The following is a 21385-nucleotide window of genomic DNA, read 5'->3' as shown; positions in this document are numbered from 1 at the left end:
TTGAGAGCTGGTGCTCTTGGTCTTTGAGACCTGGTGCTCTTGGTGTTTGAGACCTGGGGGTCTTCTGGTTTGAGACATGGTGCTCTTGGTGTTTGGGACCTGGTGATTCTGGTGTTTGAGAGCTGGTGCTCTTGGTGTTCGAGACCTAGTGCTCTTGTTGTTTGAGACCTGGTGATCTTCGTGTTTGAGACCTGGTAGTCTTGGTGTTTGAGAGCTGGAGCTCTTGGTGTTTGAAACCAGGTGCTCTTGCTGTTTGAGAGCTTGTGCTCTTCGTGTTTGGGACCTGGTTGTCTAGTTGTTTCACACCTGGTGGTCTTGGTGTTTGAGATCTGGAGCTATTGGTGTTTGAGACATGGGCATCTTGGTGTTTGAGACCTGGTGCTCTTGGTCTTTGAGACCTGGTGCTCTTGGTGTTTGGGACCTGGTGGTCTTGGCGTTGGAGACATGGTGCTCTTGGTGTTTGTGACCTGGTGATTTTGGTGTTTGAGAGCTGGTGTACTTGGTGTTTGAGACCTGGAGATGTTGATGTTTGAGACCTCGTGCTCTTGTTGTTTAAGACCTGGTGCTCTTGGAGTTTGAGAATTGGTGATCCTGTTGTTTGTGACCTGGTGTTCTTGGCGTTTGAGACCTGGTGGTCTTGGTGTTTGAGACCTGGTACACCTGGTGTTTGGGACGTGGTACACTGGGTGTTTGAGACATGGTGTTCTTGGTGTTTGAAGCCTGGTGCTCTTGGCGTTTGAGACCTAGTGCTCTTGTTGTTTGAGACCCGGTGATCTTCGTGTTTGAGATCTGGTGGTCTTGGTGTTTGAGACCTGGTGGTCTTGATGTTTGAGATCTGGAGCTATTGGTGTTGGAGACCTGGTGATCTTGGTGTTTGAGACATGGTGCTCTTCGTCTTTGAGACCTGGTGCTCTTGGTGTTTGAGACCTGGTGCTCTTTTGGTTTGAGGCATGGTGCTCTTGGTGTTTGGGACCTGGTGATTTTGGTTTTTGAGAGCTGGTGCTCTTGGTTTTTGAGACCTGGTGATCTTGTTGTTTGAGACCTGGTGGTCTTTATGTTTGAGACCTGGTGCTCATGGTGTTTGAGACCTGGTGCTCCTGGTGTTTGTGTCATGTTACGCATGTTGTTTGAGACCTGGTGGTCTTGGTGTTTGAGACCTGGTGCTCTTGGTGATTGAAATCGGGTCCTTTTGGTATTTGAGAGCTGGTACAATTGGTGTTTGGGACGTGGTACACTGGATGTTTGAGACATGGTGTTCTTGGTGTTTGAAGCCTGGTGCTCTTGGTGTTTGAGACCTAGTGCTCTTGTTGTTTGAGACCTGGTGATCTTCGTGTTTGAGATCTGGTGGTCTTGGTGTTTGAGACCTGGTGGTCTTGATGTTTGAGATCTGGAGCTATTGGTGTTGGAGACCTGGTGATCTTGGTGTTTGAGACATGGTGCTCTTCGTCCTTGAGACCTGGTGCTCTTGGTGTTTGAGACCTGGTGGTCTTGTGGTTTGAGGCATGGTGCTCTTGGTGTTTGGGACCTGGTGATTTTGGTTTTTGAGAGCTGGTGCTCTTGGTTTTTGAGACCTGGTGATCTTGCTGTTTGAGACCTGGTGGTCTTTATGTTTGAGACCTGGTGCTCATGGTGTTTGAGACCTGGTCCTCCTGGTGTTTGAGTCATGTTACGCATGTTGTTTGAGACCTGGTTGTCTTGGTGTTTGAGACCTGGTGCTCTTGGTGATTGAAATCGGGTGCTCTTGGTATTTGAGACCTGGTAAAATTGGTGTTTGAGAGCTGGTGCTCTTGGTGTTTGAGACCTGGTGATCATGGTGTTTGAGACCTGGTACGCTTGGCGTTTGAGACCTGGTGGACTTGGTGTTTGAGACCTGGTTGTCTTGGTGTTTGGGACGTGGTACACTTAGTGTTTGAGACCTGGTGTTCTAGTTGTTTGAAGCCTGATGCTCTTGGCGTTTGAGACCTAGTGCTCTTGTTGTTTGAGACATGGTGATCTTCGTGTTTGAGACCTATTGGTCTTGTTGTTTGAGAGCTGGTGCTCTTGGTGTTTGAGACCTGATGTTCTTTTTGTTTGAGACCTGGTACACTTGGTGTTTGAGATCTGGTGCTCTTGGTGTTTGAGTCCTGGTGCTCCTGGTTTTTGAGACCATGTGATCTTGGAATTGAGACTTGATGATCTTGGTGTTTGAGACCTGGTGGTCTTTATGTCTGAGACCTGGTGCTCATGGTGTTTGAGACCTGGTGCTCCTGGTGTTTGAGTCCTGAAGCACATGTTTTTTGAGCCATGGTTGTCTTGGTGTTTGAGACCTGGTGCTCTTGGTGTTTGAAATCGGGTGCTCTTGGTATTTGAGACCTCGTACAATTGGTGTTTGAGAGCTGGTGCTCTTGGTGTTTGAGACCTGGTGATCATGGTGTTTGAGACGTGGTGCTTTTGGCGTTTGAGAGCTGGTGGACTTGGTGTTTGAGACCTGGTTGTCTTGGTGTTTGGGACGTGGTACACTTAGTGTTTGAGACCTGGTGTTCTTGGTGTTTCAGACCTGGTTCTCTTGGTGTTTGAGACCTAATGCTCTTTTTGTTTGAGACCTGGTACACTTGGTGTTTGTGATCAGTTGCTCTTGGTGCTTGAGACCTGGTGCTCCTGGTGTTGGAGACCAGGTGCTCTTGGAATTCGAGACCTGGTGCTCTTGCTGATTGAGACCTGGTTGTCTTGGTGTTTGAGACCTGGTGTTCTTGGTTTTTGAGACCTGGAGCTCTAGGTGTTTGAGACCTAGTGCTATTGGTGTTTGGGATTTAGTTGTCTTGGTGTTTGAGACCTGGTACACTTGGTGTTTGAGAGCTGGTGCTCTGGGTGTTTGAGTTCTGGTTCTCTTGGTGTTTGAGACCTGGTGCTCTTTATGTTTGAGACCTGGTGCTCTTGGTGTTTAAGACCTGGTGATCTTGGTGTTTGAGACCTGCTGCTCTTGGAATTTGAGAGCTGGTGCTCTTGGAGTTTGAGACCTGGTATTCATGTTGTTCGAGACCTGGTGCTCTTAGTGTTTGAGACCTGGTGTTCTTGGTGTTTGAGAGCTGTTGCTCTTGGTGTTTGAGACCTCGTGGTCTTGGTGTTTGAGACCTGGTGGTCTTGGTGTTTGCGATCTGCTGCTCTTGGAATTTGAGACCTGGTGCTCTTGGAGCTTGTGAGCTGGTGCTCTTGGTGTTTGAGACCTGGTGCTCTTGCTGTTTGAGAGCTGGTGCTCTTCATGTTTGAGACCTGGTTGTCTTGTTGTTTGAGACCTGGTGGTCTTGATGTTTGAGATCTGGTGATCATGGTGTTTGAGACCTGGTGCTCTTGGTCTTTGAGAGCTGGTGCTCTTGGTGTTTGAGACCTGGTGGTCTTGTGGTTTGAGACATGGTGGTCTTGGTGTTTGGGACCTGGTGATTTTGGTGTTTGAGAGCTGGTGCTCTTGGTGTTTAAGACCTAGTGCTCTTGTTGTTTGAGACCTGGTGATCTTCGTGTTTGAGACCTGGTGGTCTTGGTGTTTGAGACCAGGTGATGTTGATGTTTGAGACCTCGTGCTTGATTGTTTAAGACCTGTTGCTCTTGGAGTTTGAGAATTGGTGATCATGGTGTTTGAATCCAGGTACACCTGGTGTTTGGGACGTGGTACACTGGGTGTTTGAGACATGGTGTTCTTGGTGTTTGAAGCCTGGTGCTCTTGGTGTTTGAGACCTAGTGCTCTTGTTGTTTGAGACCTGGTGATCTTCGTGTTTGATATCTGGTGGTCTTGGTGTTTGAGAGCTGGTGCTCTTGTTGTTTGGGAGCTCATGCTCTTCGTGTTTGAGACCTGGTTGTCTTGTTGTTTGAGAACTGGTGGTCTTGATGTTTGAGATCTGGAGCTATTGGTGTTTGAGACCTGGTGATCTTGGTGTTTGAGACCTGGTGCTTTTGGTCTTTGAGAGCTGGTTCTCTTGGTGTTTGAGACCTGGTGGTCTTGTTGTTTGAGACCTGGCGATCTTCATGTTTGAGACCTGGTGGTCTTGGTGTTTGAGAGCTGGTGCTCATCGTGTTTGAGACCTGGTGCTCTTGGTGTTTGGGACCTGGTGGTCTTGGGGTTTGAGTCCTGGTGATCTTGGTGTTTGAGACCTGGTGGTCTTTATGTCTGAGACCTGGTGCTCATGGTGTTTGTGACCTGGTGCTCCTGGTGTTTGAGTCCTGGTGCACATGTTTTTTGAGCCCTGGTTGTCTTGGTGTTTGAGACCTGGTGCTCTTGGTGTTTGAAATCGGGTGCTCTTGGTATTTGAGACCTCGTACAATTGGTGTTTGAGAGCTGGTGCTCTTGGTGTTTGAGACCTGGTGATCATGGTGTTTGAGACGTGGTGCTTTTGGCGTTTGAGACCTGGTGGACTTGGTGTTTGAGACCTGGTTGTCTTGGTGTTTGGGACGTGGTACACTTAGTGTTTGAGACCTGGTGTTCTTGGTGTTTCAGACCTGGTTCTCTTGGTGTTTGAGACCTAATGCTCTTTTTGTTTGAGACCTGGTACACTTGGTGTTTGTGATCAGTTGCTCTTGGTGCTTGAGACCTGGTGCTCCTGGTGTTGGAGACCAGGTGCTCTTGGAATTCGAGACCTGGTGCTCTTGCTGATTGAGACCTGGTTGTCTTGGTGTTTGAGACCTGGTGTTCTTGGTTTTTGAGACCTGGAGCTCTAGGTGTTTGAGACCTAGTGCTATTGGTGTTTGGGATTTAGTTGTCTTGGTGTTTGAGACCTGGTACACTTGGTGTTTGAGAGCTGGTGCTCTGGGTGTTTGAGTTCTGGTTCTCTTGGTGTTTGAGACCTGGTGCTCTTTATGTTTGAGACCTGGTGCTCTTGGTGTTTAAGACCTGGTGATCTTGGTGTTTGAGACCTGCTGCTCTTGGAATTTGAGAGCTGGTGCTCTTGGAGTTTGAGACCTGGTATTCATGTTGTTCGAGACCTGGTGCTCTTAGTGTTTGAGACCTGGTGTTCTTGGTGTTTGAGAGCTGTTGCTCTTGGTGTTTGAGACCTCGTGGTCTTGGTGTTTGAGACCTGGTGGTCTTGGTGTTTGCGATCTGCTGCTCTTGGAATTTGAGACCTGGTGCTCTTGGAGCTTGTGAGCTGGTGCTCTTGGTGTTTGAGACCTGGTGCTCTTGCTGTTTGAGAGCTGGTGCTCTTCATGTTTGAGACCTGGTTGTCTTGTTGTTTGAGACCTGGTGGTCTTGATGTTTGAGATCTGGTGATCATGGTGTTTGAGACCTGGTGCTCTTGGTCTTTGAGAGCTGGTGCTCTTGGTGTTTGAGACCTGGTGGTCTTGTGGTTTGAGACATGGTGGTCTTGGTGTTTGGGACCTGGTGATTTTGGTGTTTGAGAGCTGGTGCTCTTGGTGTTTAAGACCTAGTGCTCTTGTTGTTTGAGACCTGGTGATCTTCGTGTTTGAGACCTGGTGGTCTTGGTGTTTGAGACCAGGTGATGTTGATGTTTGAGACCTCGTGCTTGATTGTTTAAGACCTGTTGCTCTTGGAGTTTGAGAATTGGTGATCATGGTGTTTGAATCCAGGTACACCTGGTGTTTGGGACGTGGTACACTGGGTGTTTGAGACATGGTGTTCTTGGTGTTTGAAGCCTGGTGCTCTTGGTGTTTGAGACCTAGTGCTCTTGTTGTTTGAGACCTGGTGATCTTCGTGTTTGATATCTGGTGGTCTTGGTGTTTGAGAGCTGGTGCTCTTGTTGTTTGGGAGCTCATGCTCTTCGTGTTTGAGACCTGGTTGTCTTGTTGTTTGAGAACTGGTGGTCTTGATGTTTGAGATCTGGAGCTATTGGTGTTTGAGACCTGGTGATCTTGGTGTTTGAGACCTGGTGCTTTTGGTCTTTGAGAGCTGGTTCTCTTGGTGTTTGAGACCTGGTGGTCTTGTTGTTTGAGACCTGGCGATCTTCATGTTTGAGACCTGGTGGTCTTGGTGTTTGAGAGCTGGTGCTCATCGTGTTTGAGACCTGGTGCTCTTGGTGTTTGGGACCTGGTGGTCTTGGGGTTTGAGTCCTGGTGATCTTGGTGTTTGAGACCTGGTGGTCTTTATGTCTGAGACCTGGTGCTCATGGTGTTTGTGACCTGGTGCTCCTGGTGTTTGAGTCCTGGTGCACATGTTTTTTGAGCCCTGGTTGTCTTGGTGTTTGAGACCTGGTGCTCTTGGTGTTTGAAATCGGGTGCTCTTGGTATTTGAGACCTGGTAAAATTGGTGTTTGAGAGCTGGTGCTCTTGGTGTTTGAGGCCTGGTGATCATGGTGTTTGAGACGTGGTGCTCTTGGCGTTTGAGACCTGGTGGACTTGGTGTTTGAGACCTGGGTGTCTTGGTGTTTGGGACGTGGTACACATAGTGTTTGAGACCTGATGTTCTTGGTGTTTGAAGCCTGGTGCTCTTGGCGTTTGAGACCTAGTGCTCTTGTTGTTTGAGACATGGTGATCTTCGTCTTTGAGACCTGTTGGTCTTGGTGTTTGAGACCTGGTGCTCTTGGTGTTTGAGACCTGATGCTCTTTTTGTTTGAGACCTGGTACACTTGGTGTTTGAGACATGGTGCACTTGGTGTTTGTGACCTGGTGATTTTGGTGTTTGAGAGCTGGTGCTCTTGGTGTTTAAGACATGGTGCTCTTGTTGTTTGAGACCTGGTGATCTTCGTGTTTGAGACCTGGTGGTCTTGGTGTTTGAGACCTGGTGATGTTGATGTTTGAGACCTCGTGCTTGATTGTTTAAGACCTGGTGCTCTTGGAGTTTGAGAATTGGTGATCATGGTGTTTGAGACCTAGTGCTCTTGGCGTTTGAGACCTGGTGGTCTTGGTGTTTGAGACCTGGTACACCTGGTGTTTGGGACTTGGTACACTGGGTGTTTGAGACATGGTTTTCTTGGTGTTTGAAGCCTGGTGCTCTTGGTGTTTGAGACCTAGTGCTCTTGTTGTTTGAGACCTGGTGATCTTCGTGTTTGAGATCTGGTGGTCTTGGTGTTTGAGACCTGGTGGTCTTGATGTTTGAGATCTGGAGCTATTGGTGTTGGAGACCTGGTGATCTTGGTGTTTGAGACATGGTGCTCTTCGTCTTTGAGACCTGGTGCTCTTGGTGTTTGAGACCTGGTGGTCTTTTGGTTTGAGGCATGGTGCTCTTGGTGTTTGGGACCTGGTGATTTTGGTTTTTGAGAGCTGGTGCTCTTGGTTTTTGAGACCTGGTGATCTTGTTGTTTGAGACCTGGTGGTCTTTATGTTTGAGACCTGGTGCTCATGGTGTTTGAGACCTGGTGCTCCTGGTGTTTGAGTCATGTTACGCATGTTGTTTGAGACCTGGTGGTCTTGGTGTTTGAGACCTGGTGCTCTTGGTGATTGAAATCGGGTGCTCTTGGTATTTGAGAGCTGGTACAATTGGTGTTTGGGACGTGGTACACTGGGTGTTTGAGACATGGTGTTCTTGGTGTTTGAAGCCTGGTGCTCTTGGTGTTTGAGACCTAGTGCTCTTGTTGTTTGAGACCTGGTGATCTTCGTGTTTGAGATCTGGTGGTCTTGGTGTTTGAGAGCTGGTGGTCTTGATGTTTGAGATCTGGAGCTATTGGTGTTGGAGACCTGGTGATCTTGGTGTTTGAGACATGGTGCTCTTCGTCCTTGAGACCTGGTGCTCTTGGTGTTTGAGACCTGGTGGTCTTGTGGTTTGAGGCATGGTGCTCTTGGTGTTTGGGACCTGGTGATTTTGGTTTTTGAGAGCTGGTGCTCTTGGTTTTTGAGACCTGGTGATCTTGCTGTTTGAGACCTGGTGGTCTTTATGTTTGAGACCTGGTGCTCATGGTGTTTGAGACCTGGTGCTCCTGGTGTTTGAGTCATGTTACGCATGTTGTTTGAGACCTGGTTGTCTTGGTGTTTGAGACCTGGTGCTCTTGGTGATTGAAATCGGGTGCTCTTGGTATTTGAGACCTGGTAAAATTGGTGTTTGAGAGCTGGTGCTCTTGGTGTTTGAGACCTGGTGATCATGGTGTTTGAGACCTGGTACGCTTGGCATTTCAGACCTGGTGGACTTGGTGTTTGAGATCTGGTTGTCTTGGTGTTTGGGACGTGGTACACTTAGTGTTTGAGACCTGGTGTTCTTGTTGTTTGAAGCCTGATGCTCTTGGCGTTTGAGACCTAGTGCTCTTGTTGTTTGAGACATGGTGATCTTCGTGTTTGAGACCTGTTGGTCTTGTTGTTTGAGAGCTGGTGCTCTTGGTGTTTGAGACCTGATGTTCTTTTTGTTTGAGACCTGGTACACTTGGTGTTTGAGATCTGGTGCTCTTGGTGTTTGAGTCCTGGAGCTCCTGGTTTTTGAGACCATGTGATCTTGGAATTGAGACATGATGATCTTGGTGTTTGAGACCTGGTGGTCTTTATGTCTGAGACCTGGTGCTCATGGTGTTTGAGACCTGGTGCTCCTGGTGTTTGAGTCCTGAAGCACATGTTTTTTGAGCCATGGTTGTCTTGGTGTTTGAGACCTGGTGCTCTTGGTGTTTGAGACCTGGTGGTCTTTATGTCTGAGACCTGGTGCTCATGGTGTTTGTGACCTGGTGCTCCTGGTGTTTGAGTCCTGGTGCACATGTTTTTTGAGCCCTGGTTGTCTTGGTGTTTGAGACCTGGTGCTCTTGGTGTTTGAAATCGGGTGCTCTTGGTATTTGAGACCTGGTAAAATTGGTGTTTGAGAGCTGGTGCTCTTGGTGTTTGAGGCCTGGTGATCATGGTGTTTGAGACGTGGTGCTCTTGGCGTTTGAGACCTGGTGGACTTGGTGTTTGAGACCTGGGTGTCTTGGTGTTTGGGACGTGGTACACATAGTGTTTGAGACCTGATGTTCTTGGTGTTTGAAGCCTGGTGCTCTTGGCGTTTGAGACCTAGTGCTCTTGTTGTTTGAGACATGGTGATCTTCGTCTTTGAGACCTGTTGGTCTTGGTGTTTGAGACCTGGTGCTCTTGGTGTTTGAGACCTGATGCTCTTTTTGTTTGAGACCTGGTACACTTGGTGTTTAAGACATGGTGCTCTTGTTGTTTGAGACCTGGTGATCTTCGTGTTTGAGACCTGGTGGTCATGGTGTTTGAGACCTGGTGATGTTGATGTTTGAGACCTCGTGCTTGATTGTTTAAGACCTGGTGCTCTTGGAGTTTGAGAATTGGTGATCATGGTGTTTGAGACCTAGTGCTCTTGGCGTTTGAGACCTGGTGGTCTTGGTGTTTGAGACCTGGTACACCTGGTGTTTGGGACTTGGTACACTGGGTGTTTGAGACATGGTGTTCTTGGTGTTTGAAGCCTGGTGCTCTTGGTGTTTGAGACCTAGTGCTCTTGTTGTTTGAGACCTGGTGATCTTCGTGTTTGAGATCTGGTGGTCTTGGTGTTTGAGACCTGGTGGTCTTGATGTTTGAGATCTGGAGCTATTGGTGTTGGAGACCTGGTGATCTTGGTGTTTGAGACATGGTGCTCTTCGTCTTTGAGACCTGGTGCTCTTGGTGTTTGAGACCTGGTGGTCTTTTGGTTTGAGGCATGGTGCTCTTGGTGTTTGGGACCTGGTGATTTTGGTTTTTGAGAGCTGGTGCTCTTGGTTTTTGAGACCTGGTGATCTTGTTGTTTGAGACCTGGTGGTCTTTTTGTTTGAGACCTGGTGCTCATGGTGTTTGAGACCTGGTGCTCCTGGTGTTTGAGTCATGTTACGCATGTTGTTTGAGACCTGGTGGTCTTGGTGTTTGAGACCTGGTGCTCTTGGTGATTGAAATCGGGTGCTCTTGGTATTTGAGAGCTGGTACAATTGGTGTTTGGGACGTGGTACACTGGGTGTTTGAGACATGGTGTTCTTGGTGTTTGAAGCCTGGTGCTCTTGGTGTTTGAGACCTAGTGCTCTTGTTGTTTGAGACCTGGTGATCTTCGTGTTTGAGATCTGGTGGTCTTGGTGTTTGAGAGCTGGTGGTCTTGATGTTTGAGATCTGGAGCTATTGGTGTTGGAGACCTGGTGATCTTGGTGTTTGAGACATGGTGCTCTTCGTCCTTGAGACCTGGTGCTCTTGGTGTTTGAGACCTGGTGGTCTTGTGGTTTGAGGCATGGTGCTCTTGGTGTTTGGGACCTGGTGATTTTGGTTTTTGAGAGCTGGTGCTCTTGGTTTTTGAGACCTGGTGATCTTGCTGTTTGAGACCTGGTGGTCTTTATGTTTGAGACCTGGTGCTCATGGTGTTTGAGACCTGGTGCTCCTGGTGTTTGAGTCATGTTACGCATGTTGTTTGAGACCTGGTTGTCTTGGTGTTTGAGACCTGGTGCTCTTGGTGATTGAAATCGGGTGCTCTTGGTATTTGAGACCTGGTAAAATTGGTGTTTGAGAGCTGGTGCTCTTGGTGTTTGAGACCTGGTGATCATGGTGTTTGAGACCTGGTACGCTTGGCGTTTGAGACATGGTGGACTTGGTGTTTGAGACCTGGTTGTCTTGGTGTTTGGGACGTGGTACACTTAGTGTTTGAGACCTGGTGTTCTAGTTGTTTGAAGCCTGATGCTCTTGGCGTTTGAGACCTAGTGCTCTTGTTGTTTGAGACATGGTGATCTTCGTGTTTGAGACCTGTTGGTCTTGTTGTTTGAGAGCTGGTGCTCTTGGTGTTTGAGACCTGATGTTCTTTTTGTTTGAGACCTGGTACACTTGGTGTTTGAGATCTGGTGCTCTTGGTGTTTGAGTCCTGGAGCTCCTGGTTTTTGAGACCATGTGATCTTGGAATTGAGACATGATGATCTTGGTGTTTGAGACCTGGTGGTCTTTATGTCTGAGACCTGGTGCTCATGGTGTTTGAGACCTGGTGCTCCTGGTGTTTGAGTCCTGAAGCACATGTTTTTTGAGCCATGGTTGTCTTGGTGTTTGAGACCTGGTGCTCTTGGTGTTTGAGACCTGGTGGTCTTTATGTCTGAGACCTGGTGCTCATGGTGTTTGTGACCTGGTGCTCCTGGTGTTTGAGTCCTGGTGCACATGTTTTTTGAGCCCTGGTTGTCTTGGTGTTTGAGACCTGGTGCTCTTGGTGTTTGAAATCGGGTGCTCTTGGTATTTGAGACCTGGTAAAATTGGTGTTTGAGAGCTGGTGCTCTTGGTGTTTGAGGCCTGGTGATCATGGTGTTTGAGACGTGGTGCTCTTGGCGTTTGAGACCTGGTGGACTTGGTGTTTGAGACCTGGGTGTCTTGGTGTTTGGGACGTGGTACACATAGTGTTTGAGACCTGATGTTCTTGGTGTTTGAAGCCTGGTGCTCTTGGCGTTTGAGACCTAGTGCTCTTGTTGTTTGAGACATGGTGATCTTCGTCTTTGAGACCTGTTGGTCTTGGTGTTTGAGACCTGGTGCTCTTGGTGTTTGAGACCTGATGCTCTTTTTGTTTGAGACCTGGTACACTTGGTGTTTGAGACATGGTGCACTTGGTGTTTGTGACCTGGTGATTTTGGTGTTTGAGAGCTGGTGCTCTTGGTGTTTAAGACATGGTGCTCTTGTTGTTTGAGACCTGGTGATCTTCGTGTTTGAGACCTGGTGGTCTTGGTGTTTGAGTCCTGGTGATGTTGATGTTTGAGACCTCGTGCTTGATTGTTTAAGACCTGGTGCTCTTGGAGTTTGAGAATTGGTGATCATGGTGTTTGAGACCTAGTGCTCTTGGCGTTTGAGACCTGGTGGTCTTGGTGTTTGAGACCTGGTACACCTGGTGTTTGGGACTTGGTGCACTGGGTGTTTGAGACATGGTGTTCTTGGTGTTTGAAGCCTGGTGCTCTTGGTGTTTGAGACCTAGTGCTCTTGTTGTTTGAGACCTGGTGATCTTCGTGTTTGAGATCTGGTGGTCTTGGTGTTTGAGACCTGGTGGTCTTGATGTTTGAGATCTGGAGCTATTGGTGTTGGAGACCTGGTGATCTTGGTGTTTGAGACATGGTGCTCTTCGTCTTTGAGACCTGGTGCTCTTGGTGTTTGAGACCTGGTGGTCTTTTGGTTTGAGGCATGGTGCTCTTGGTGTTTGGGACCTGGTGATTTTGGTTTTTGAGAGCTGGTGCTCTTGGTTTTTGAGACCTGGTGATCTTGTTGTTTGAGACCTGGTGGTCTTTATGTTTGAGACCTGGTGCTCATGGTGTTTGAGACCTGGTGCTCCTGGTGTTTGAGTCATGTTACGCATGTTGTTTGAGACCTGGTGGTCTTGGTGTTTGAGACCTGGTGCTCTTGGTGATTGAAATCGGGTGCTCTTGGTATTTGAGAGCTGGTACAATTGGTGTTTGGGACGTGGTACACTGGGTGTTTGAGACATGGTGTTCTTGGTGTTTGAAGCCTGGTGCTCTTGGTGTTTGAGACCTAGTGCTCTTGTTGTTTGAGACCTGGTGATCTTCGTGTTTGAGATCTGGTGGTCTTGGTGTTTGAGAGCTGGTGGTCTTGATGTTTGAGATCTGGAGCTATTGGTGTTGGAGACCTGGTGATCTTGGTGTTTGAGACATGGTGCTCTTCGTCCTTGAGACCTGGTGCTCTTGGTGTTTGAGACCTGGTGGTCTTGTGGTTTGAGGCATGGTGCTCTTGGTGTTTGGGACCTGGTGATTTTGGTTTTTGAGAGCTGGTGCTCTTGGTTTTTGAGACCTGGTGATCTTGCTGTTTGAGACCTGGTGGTCTTTATGTTTGAGACCTGGTGCTCATGGTGTTTGAGACCTGGTGCTCCTGGTGTTTGAGTCATGTTACGCATGTTGTTTGAGACCTGGTTGTCTTGGTGTTTGAGACCTGGTGCTCTTGGTGATTGAAATCGGGTGCTCTTGGTATTTGAGACCTGGTAAAATTGGTGTTTGAGAGCTGGTGCTCTTGGTGTTTGAGACCTGGTGATCATGGTGTTTGAGACCTGGTACGCTTGGCGTTTGAGACCTGGTGGACTTGGTGTTTGAGACCTGGTTGTCTTGGTGTTTGGGACGTGGTACACTTAGTGTTTGAGACCTGGTGTTCTAGTTGTTTGAAGCCTGATGCTCTTGGCGTTTGAGACCTAGTGCTCTTGTTGTTTGAGACATGGTGATCTTCGTGTTTGAGACCTGTTGGTCTTGTTGTTTGAGAGCTGGTGCTCTTGGTGTTTGAGACCTGATGTTCTTTTTGTTTGAGACCTGGTACACTTGGTGTTTGAGATCTGGTGCTCTTGGTGTTTGAGTCCTGGAGCTCCTGGTTTTTGAGACCATGTGATCTTGGAATTGAGACATGATGATCTTGGTGTTTGAGACCTGGTGGTCTTTATGTCTGAGACCTGGTGCTCATGGTGTTTGAGACCTGGTGCTCCTGGTGTTTGAGTCCTGAAGCACATGTTTTTTGAGCCATGGTTGTCTTGGTGTTTGAGACCTGGTGCTCTTGGTGTTTGAGACCTGGTGGTCTTTATGTCTGAGACCTGGTGCTCATGGTGTTTGTGACCTGGTGCTCCTGGTGTTTGAGTCCTGGTGCACATGTTTTTTGAGCCCTGGTTGTCTTGGTGTTTGAGACCTGGTGCTCTTGGTGTTTGAAATCGGGTGCTCTTGGTATTTGAGACCTGGTAAAATTGGTGTTTGAGAGCTGGTGCTCTTGGTGTTTGAGGCCTGGTGATCATGGTGTTTGAGACGTGGTGCTCTTGGCGTTTGAGACCTGGTGGACTTGGTGTTTGAGACCTGGGTGTCTTGGTGTTTGGGACGTGGTACACATAGTGTTTGAGACCTGATGTTCTTGGTGTTTGAAGCCTGGTGCTCTTGGCGTTTGAGACCTAGTGCTCTTGTTGTTTGAGACATGGTGATCTTCGTCTTTGAGACCTGTTGGTCTTGGTGTTTGAGACCTGGTGCTCTTGGTGTTTGAGACCTGATGCTCTTTTTGTTTGAGACCTGGTACACTTGGTGTTTGAGACATGGTGCACTTGGTGTTTGTGACCTGGTGATTTTGGTGTTTGAGAGCTGGTGCTCTTGGTGTTTAAGACATGGTGCTCTTGTTGTTTGAGACCTGGTGATCTTCGTGTTTGAGACCTGGTGGTCTTGGTGTTTGAGACCTGGTGATGTTGATGTTTGAGACCTCGTGCTTGATTGTTTAAGACCTGGTGCTCTTGGAGTTTGAGAATTGGTGATCATGGTGTTTGAGACCTAGTGCTCTTGGCGTTTGAGACCTGGTGGTCTTGGTGTTTGAGACCTGGTACACCTGGTGTTTGGGACTTGGTGCACTGGGTGTTTGAGACATGGTGTTCTTGGTGTTTGAAGCCTGGTGCTCTTGGTGTTTGAGACCTAGTGCTCTTGTTGTTTGAGACCTGGTGATCTTCGTGTTTGAGATCTGGTGGTCTTGGTGTTTGAGACCTGGTGGTCTTGATGTTTGAGATCTGGAGCTATTGGTGTTGGAGACCTGGTGATCTTGGTGTTTGAGACATGGTGCTCTTCGTCTTTGAGACCTGGTGCTCTTGGTGTTTGAGACCTGGTGGTCTTTTGGTTTGAGGCATGGTGCTCTTGGTGTTTGGGACCTGGTGATTTTGGTTTTTGAGAGCTGGTGCTCTTGGTTTTTGAGTCCTGGTGATCTTGTTGTTTGAGACCTGGTGGTCTTTATGTTTGAGACCTGGTGCTCATGGTGTTTGAGACCTGGTGCTCCTGGTGTTTGAGTCATGTTACGCATGTTGTTTGAGACCTGGTGGTCTTGGTGTTTGAGACCTGGTGCTCTTGGTGATTGAAATCGGGTGCTCTTGGTATTTGAGAGCTGGTACAATTGGTGTTTGGGACGTGGTACACTGGGTGTTTGAGACATGGTGTTCTTGGTGTTTGAAGCCTGGTGCTCTTGGTGTTTGAGACCTAGTGCTCTTGTTGTTTGAGACCTGGTGATCTTCGTGTTTGAGATCTGGTGGTCTTGGTGTTTGAGAGCTGGTGGTCTTGATGTTTGAGATCTGGAGCTATTGGTGTTGGAGACCTGGTGATCTTGGTGTTTGAGACATGGTGCTCTTCGTCCTTGAGACCTGGTGCTCTTGGTGTTTGAGACCTGGTGGTCTTGTGGTTTGAGGCATGGTGCTCTTGGTGTTTGGGACCTGGTGATTTTGGTTTTTGAGAGCTGGTGCTCTTGGTTTTTGAGACCTGGTGATCTTGCTGTTTGAGACCTGGTGGTCTTTATGTTTGAGACCTGGTGCTCATGGTGTTTGAGACCTGGTGCTCCTGGTGTTTGAGTCATGTTACGCATGTTGTTTGAGACCTGGTTGTCTTGGTGTTTGAGACCTGGTGCTCTTGGTGATTGAAATCGGGTGCTCTTGGTATTTGAGACCTGGTAAAATTGGTGTTTGAGAGCTGGTGCTCTTGGTGTTTGAGACCTGGTGATCATGGTGTTTGAGACCTGGTACGCTTGGCGTTTGAGACCTGGTGGACTTGGTGTTTGAGACCTGGTTGTCTTGGTGTTTGGGACGTGGTACACTTAGTGTTTGAGACCTGGTGTTCTAGTTGTTTGAAGCCTGATGCTCTTGGCGTTTGAGACCTAGTGCTCTTGTTGTTTGAGACATGGTGATCTTCGTGTTTGAGACCTGTTGGTCTTGTTGTTTGAGAGCTGGTGCTCTTGGTGTTTGAGACCTGATGTTCTTTTTGTTTGAGACCTGGTACACTTGGTGTTTGAGATCTGGTGCTCTTGGTGTTTGAGTCCTGGTGCTCCTGGTTTTTGAGACCATGTGATCTTGGAATTGAGACTTGATGATCTTGGTGTTTGAGACCTGGTGGTCTTTATGTCTGAGACCTGGTGCTCATGGTGTTTGAGACCTGGTGCTCCTGGTGTTTGAGTCCTGAAGCACATGTTTTTTGAGCCATGGTTGTCTTGGTGTTTGAGACCTGGTGCTCTTGGTGTTTGAAATCGGGTGCTCTTGGTATTTGAGACCTCGTACAATTGGTGTTTGAGAGCTGGTGCTCTTGGTGTTTGAGACCTGGTGATCATGGTGTTTGAGACGTGGTGCTTTTGGCGTTTGAGAGCTGGTGGACTTGGTGTTTGAGACCTGGTTGTCTTGGTGTTTGGGACGTGGTACACTTAGTGTTTGAGACCTGGTGTTCTTGGTGTTTCAGACCTGGTTCTCTTGGTGTTTGAGACCTAATGCTCTTTTTGTTTGAGACCTGGTACACTTGGTGTTTGTGATCAGTTGCTCTTGGTGTTTGAGACCTGGTGCTCCTGGTGTTGGAGACCAGGTGCTCTTGGAATTCGAGACCTGGTGCTCTTGCTGATTGAGACCTGGTTGACTTGGTGTTTGAGACCTGGTGTTCTTGGTTTTTGAGACCTGGAGCTCTAGGTGTTTGAGACCTAGTGCTATTGGTGTTTGGGATTTAGTTGTCTTGGTGTTTGAGACCTGGTACACTTGGTGTTTGAGAGCTGGTGCTCTGGGTGTTTGAGTTCTGGTTCTCTTGGTGTTTGAGACCTGGTGCTCTTTATGTTTGAGACCTGGTGCTCTTGGTGTTTAAGACCTGGTGATCTTGGTGTTTGAGACCTGCTGCTCTTGGAATTTGAGAGCTGGTGCTCTTGGAGTTTGAGACCTGGTATTCATGTTGTTCGAGACCTGGTGCTCTTAGTGTTTGAGACCTGGTGCTCTTGGTGTTTGAGAGCTGTTGCTCTTGGTGTTTGAGACCTCGTGGTCTTGGTGTTTGAGACCTGGTGGTCTTGGTGTTTGCGATCTGCTGCTCTTGGAATTTGAGACCTGGTGCTCTTGGAGCTTGAGAGCTGGTGCTCTTGGTGTTTGAGACCTGGTGCTCTTGCTGTTTGAGAGCTGGTGCTCTTCGTGTTTGAGACCTGGTTGTCTTGTGTTTTGAGACCTGGTGGTCTTGATGTTTGAGATCTGGTGATCATGGTGTTTGAGACCTGGTGCTCTTGGTCTTTGAGACCTGGTGCTCTTGGTGTTTGAGACCTGGTGGTCTTGTTGTTTGAGACATGGTGGTCTTGGTGTTTGGGACCTGGTGATTTTGGTGTTTGAGAGCTGGTGCTCTTGGTGTTTAAGACCTAGTGCTCTTGTTGTTTGAGACCTGGTGATCTTCCTGTTTGAGACCTGGTGGTCTTGGTGTTTGAGACCAGGTGATGTTGATCTTTGAGACCTCGTGCTTGATTGTTTAAGACCTGTTGCTCTTGGAGTTTGAGAATTGGTGATCATGGTGTTTGAATCCAGGTACACCTGGTGTTTGGGGCGTGGTACACTGGGTGATTGAGACATGGTGTTCTTGGTGTTTGAAGCCTGGTGCTCTTGGTGTTTGAGACCTAGTGCTCTTGTTGTTTGAGACCTGGTGATCTTCGTGTTTGATATCTGGTGGTCTTGGTGTTTGAGAGCTGGTGCTCTTGTTGTTTGAGAGCTGGTGCTCTTCGTGTTTCAGACCTGGTTGTCTTGTTGTTTGAGAACTGGTGGTCTTGATGTTTGAGATCTGGAGCTATTGGTGTTTGAGACCTGGTGATCTTGGTGTTTGAGACCTGGTGCTTTTGGTCTTTGAGAGCTGGTTCTCTTGGTGTTTGAGACCTGGTGGTCTTGTTGTTTGAGACCTGGCGATCTTCATGTTTGAGACCTGGTGGTCTTGGTGTTTGAGAGCTGGTGCTCATCGTGTTTGAGACCTGGTGCTCTTGGTGTTTGGGACCTGGTGGTCTTGGGGTTTGAGTCCTGGTGATCTTGGTGTTTGAGACCTGGTGGTCTTTATGTCTGAGACCTGGTGCTCATGGTGTTTGTGACCTGGTGCTCCTGGTGTTTGAGTCCTGGTGCACATGTTTTTTGAGCCCTGGTTGTCTTGGTGTTTGAGACCTGGTGCTCTTGGTGTTTGAAATCGGGTGCTCTTGGTATTTGAGACCTGGTAAAATTGGTGTTTGAGAGCTGGTGCTCTTGGTGTTTGAGGCCTGGTGATCATGGTGTTTGAGACGTGGTGCTCTTGGCGTTTGAGACCTGGTGGACTTGGTGTTTGAGACCTGGGTTTCTTGGTGTTTGGGACGTGGTACACATAGTGTTTGAGACCTGGTGTTCTTGGTGTTTGAAGCCTGGTGCTCTTGGCGTTTGAGACCTAGTGCTCTTGTTGTTTGAGACATGGTGATCTTCGTCTTTGAGACCTGTTGGTCTTGGTGTTTGAGACCTGGTGCTCTTGGTGTTTGAGACCTGATGCTCTTTTTGTTTGAGACCTGGTACACTTGGTGTTTGAGACATGGTGCTCTTGGTGTTTGTGACCTGGTGATTTTGGTGTTTGAGAGCTGGTGCTCTTGGTGTTTAAGACATGGTGCTCTTGTTGTTTGAGACCTGGTGGTCTTGGTGTTTGAGACCTGGTGATGTTGATGTTTGAGACCTCGTGCTTGATTGTTTAAGACCTGGTGCTCTTGGAGTTTGAGAATTGGTGATCATGGTGTTTGAGACCTGGTGCTCTTGGCGTTTGAGACCTGGTGGTCTTGGTGTTTGAGACCTGGTACACCTGGTGTTTGGGACTTGGTACACTGGGTGTTTGAGACATGGTGTTCTTGGTGTTTGAAGCCTGGTGCTCTTGGTGTTTGAGACCTAGTGCTCTTGTTGTTTGAGACCTGGTGATCTTCGTGTTTGAGATCTGGTGGTCTTGGTGTTTGAGACCTGGTGGTCTTGATGTTTGAGATCTGGAGCTATTGGTGTTGGAGACCTGGTGATCTTGGTGTTTGAGACATGGTGCTCTTCGTCTTTGAGACCTGGTGCTCTTGGTGTTTGAGACCTGGTGGTCTTTTGGTTTGAGGCATGGTGCTCTTGGTGTTTGGGACCTGGTGCTTTTGGTTTTTGAGAGCTGGTGCTCTTGGTTTTTGAGACCTGGTGATCTTGTTGTTTGAGACCTGGTGCTCATGGTGTTTGAGACCTGGTGCTCCTGGTGTTTGAGTCATGTTACGCATGTTGTTTGAGACCTGGTGGTCTTGGTGTTTGAGACCTGGTGCTCTTGGTGATTGAAATCGGGTGCTCTTGGTATTTGAGAGCTGGTACAATTGGTGTTTGGGACGTAGTACACTGGGTTTTGAGACATGGTGTTCTTGGTGTTTGAAGCCTGGTTCTCTTGGTGTTTGAGACCTAGTGCTCTTGTTGTTTGAGACCTGGTGATCTTCGTGTTTGAGACCTGGTGGTCTTGTTGTTTGAGACCTGGTGCTCGTGGTGTTTGAAATCGGGTGCTCTTGGTATTTGAGACCTCGTACAATTGGTGTTTGAGAGCTGGTGCTCTTGGTGTTTGAGACCTGGTGATCATGGTGTTTGAGACGTGGTGCTTTTGGCGTTTGAGAGCTGGTGGACTTGGTGTTTGAGACCTGGTTGTCTTGGTGTTTGGGACGTGGTACACTTAGTGTTTGAGACCTGGTGTTCTTGGTGTTTCAGACCTGGTTCTCTTGGTGTTTGAGACCTAATGCTCTTTTTGTTTGAGACCTGGTACACTTGGTGTTTGTGATCAGTTGCTCTTGGTGTTTGAGACCTGGTGCTCCTGGTGTTGGAGACCAGGTGCTCTTGGAATTCGAGACCTGGTGCTCTTGCTGATGGAGACCTGGTTGACTTGGTGTTTGAGACCTGGTGTTCTTGGTTTTTGAGACCTGGAGCTCTAGGTGTTTGAGACCTAGTGCTATTGGTGTTTGGGATTTAGTTGTCTTGGTGTTTGAGACCTGGTACACTTGGTGTTTGAGAGCTGGTGCTCTGGGTGTTTGAGTTCTGGTTCTCTTGGTGTTTGAGACCTGGTGCTCTTTATGTTTGAGACCTGGTGCTCTTGGTGTTTAAGACCTGGTGATCTTGGTGTTTGAGACCTGCTGCTCTTGGAATTTGAGAGCTGGTGCTCTTGGAGTTTGAGACCTGGTATTCATGTTGTTCGAGACCTGGTGCTCTTAGTGTTTGAGACCTGGTGCTCTTGGAGTTTGAGACCTGGTATTCATGTTGTTCGAGACCTGGTTCTCTTAGTGTTTGAGACCTGGTGCTCTTGGTGTTTGAGAGCTGTTGCTCTTGGTGTTTGAGACCTCGTGGTCTTGGTGTTTGAGACCTGGTGGTCTTGGTGTTTGCGATCTGCTGCTCTTGGAATTTGAGACCTGGTGCTCTTGGAGCTTGAGAGCTGGTGCTCTTGGTGTTTGAGACCTGGTGCTCTTGCTGTTTGAGAGCTGGTGCTCTTCGTGTTTGAGACCTGGTTGTCTTGTTGTTTGAGAACTGGTGGTCTTGATGTTTGAGATCTGGTGATCATGGTGTTTGAGACCTGGTGCTCTTGGTCTTTGAGACCTGGTGCTCTTGGTGTTTGAGACCTGGTGGTCTTGTGGTTTGAGACATGGTGGTCTTGGTGTTTGGGACCTGGTGATTTTGGTGTTTGAGAGCTGGTGCTCTTGGTGTTTAAGACCTAGTACTCTTGTTGTTTGAGACCTGGTGATCTTCGTGTTTGAGACCTGGTGGTCTTGGTGTTTGAGACCAGGTGATGTTGATGTTTGAGACCTCGTGCTTGATTGTTTAAGACCTGTTGCTCTTGGAGTTTGAGAATTGGTGATCATGGTGTTTGAATCCAGGTACACCTGGTGTTTGGGACGTGGTACACTGGGTGTTTGAGACATGGTGTTCTTGGTGTTTGAAGCCTGGTGCTCTTGGTGTTTGAGACCTAGTGCTCTTGTTGTTTGAGACCTGGTGATCTTCGTGTTTGATATCTGGTGGTCTTGGTGTTTGAGAGCTGGTGCTCTTGTTGTTGGAGAGCTGGTGCTCTTCGTGTTTGAGACCTGGTTGTCTTGTTGTTTGAGAACTGGTGGTCTTGATGTTTGAGATCTGGAGCTATTGGTGTTTGAGACCTGGTGATCTTGGTGTTTGAGAACTGGTGCTTTTGGTCTTTGAGAGCTGGTTCTCTTGGTGTTTGAGACCTGGTGGTCTTTATGTCTGAGACCTGGTGCTCATGGTGTTTGTGACCTGGTGCTCCTGGTGTTTGAGTCCTGGTGCACATGTTTTTTGAGCCCTGGTTGTCTTGGTGTTTGAGACCTGTTGCTCTTGATGTTTGAAATCGGGTGCTCTTGGTATTTGAGACCTGGTAAAATTGGTGTTTGAAAGCTGGTGCTCTTGGTGTTTGAGGCCTGGTGATCATGGTGTTTGAGACGTGGTGCTCTTGGCGTTTGAGACCTGGTGGACTTGGTGTTTGAGACCTGGGTGTCTTGGTGTTTGGGACGTGGTACACATAGTGTTTGAGACCTGGTGTTCTTGGTGTTTGAAGCCTGGTGCTCTTGGCGTTTGAGACCTAGTGCTCTTGTTGTTTGAGACATGGTGATCTTCGTCTTTGAGACCTGTTGGTCTTTTTTTTTGAGACCTGGTGCTCTTGGTGTTTGAGACCTGATGCTCTTTTTGTTTGAGACCTGGTACACTTGGTGTTTGAGACATGGTGCTCTTGGTGTTTGTGACCTGGTGATTTTGGTGTTTGAGAGCTGGTGCTCTTGGTGTTTAAGACATGGTGCTCTTGTTGTTTGAGACCTG

Source organism: Carcharodon carcharias, chromosome 11 (assembly GCF_017639515.1).
Source record: "Carcharodon carcharias isolate sCarCar2 chromosome 11, sCarCar2.pri, whole genome shotgun sequence".
Classification (NCBI taxonomy): domain Eukaryota; kingdom Metazoa; phylum Chordata; class Chondrichthyes; order Lamniformes; family Lamnidae; genus Carcharodon; species Carcharodon carcharias.
Note: the sequence above shows the minus strand (reverse complement) of the source record.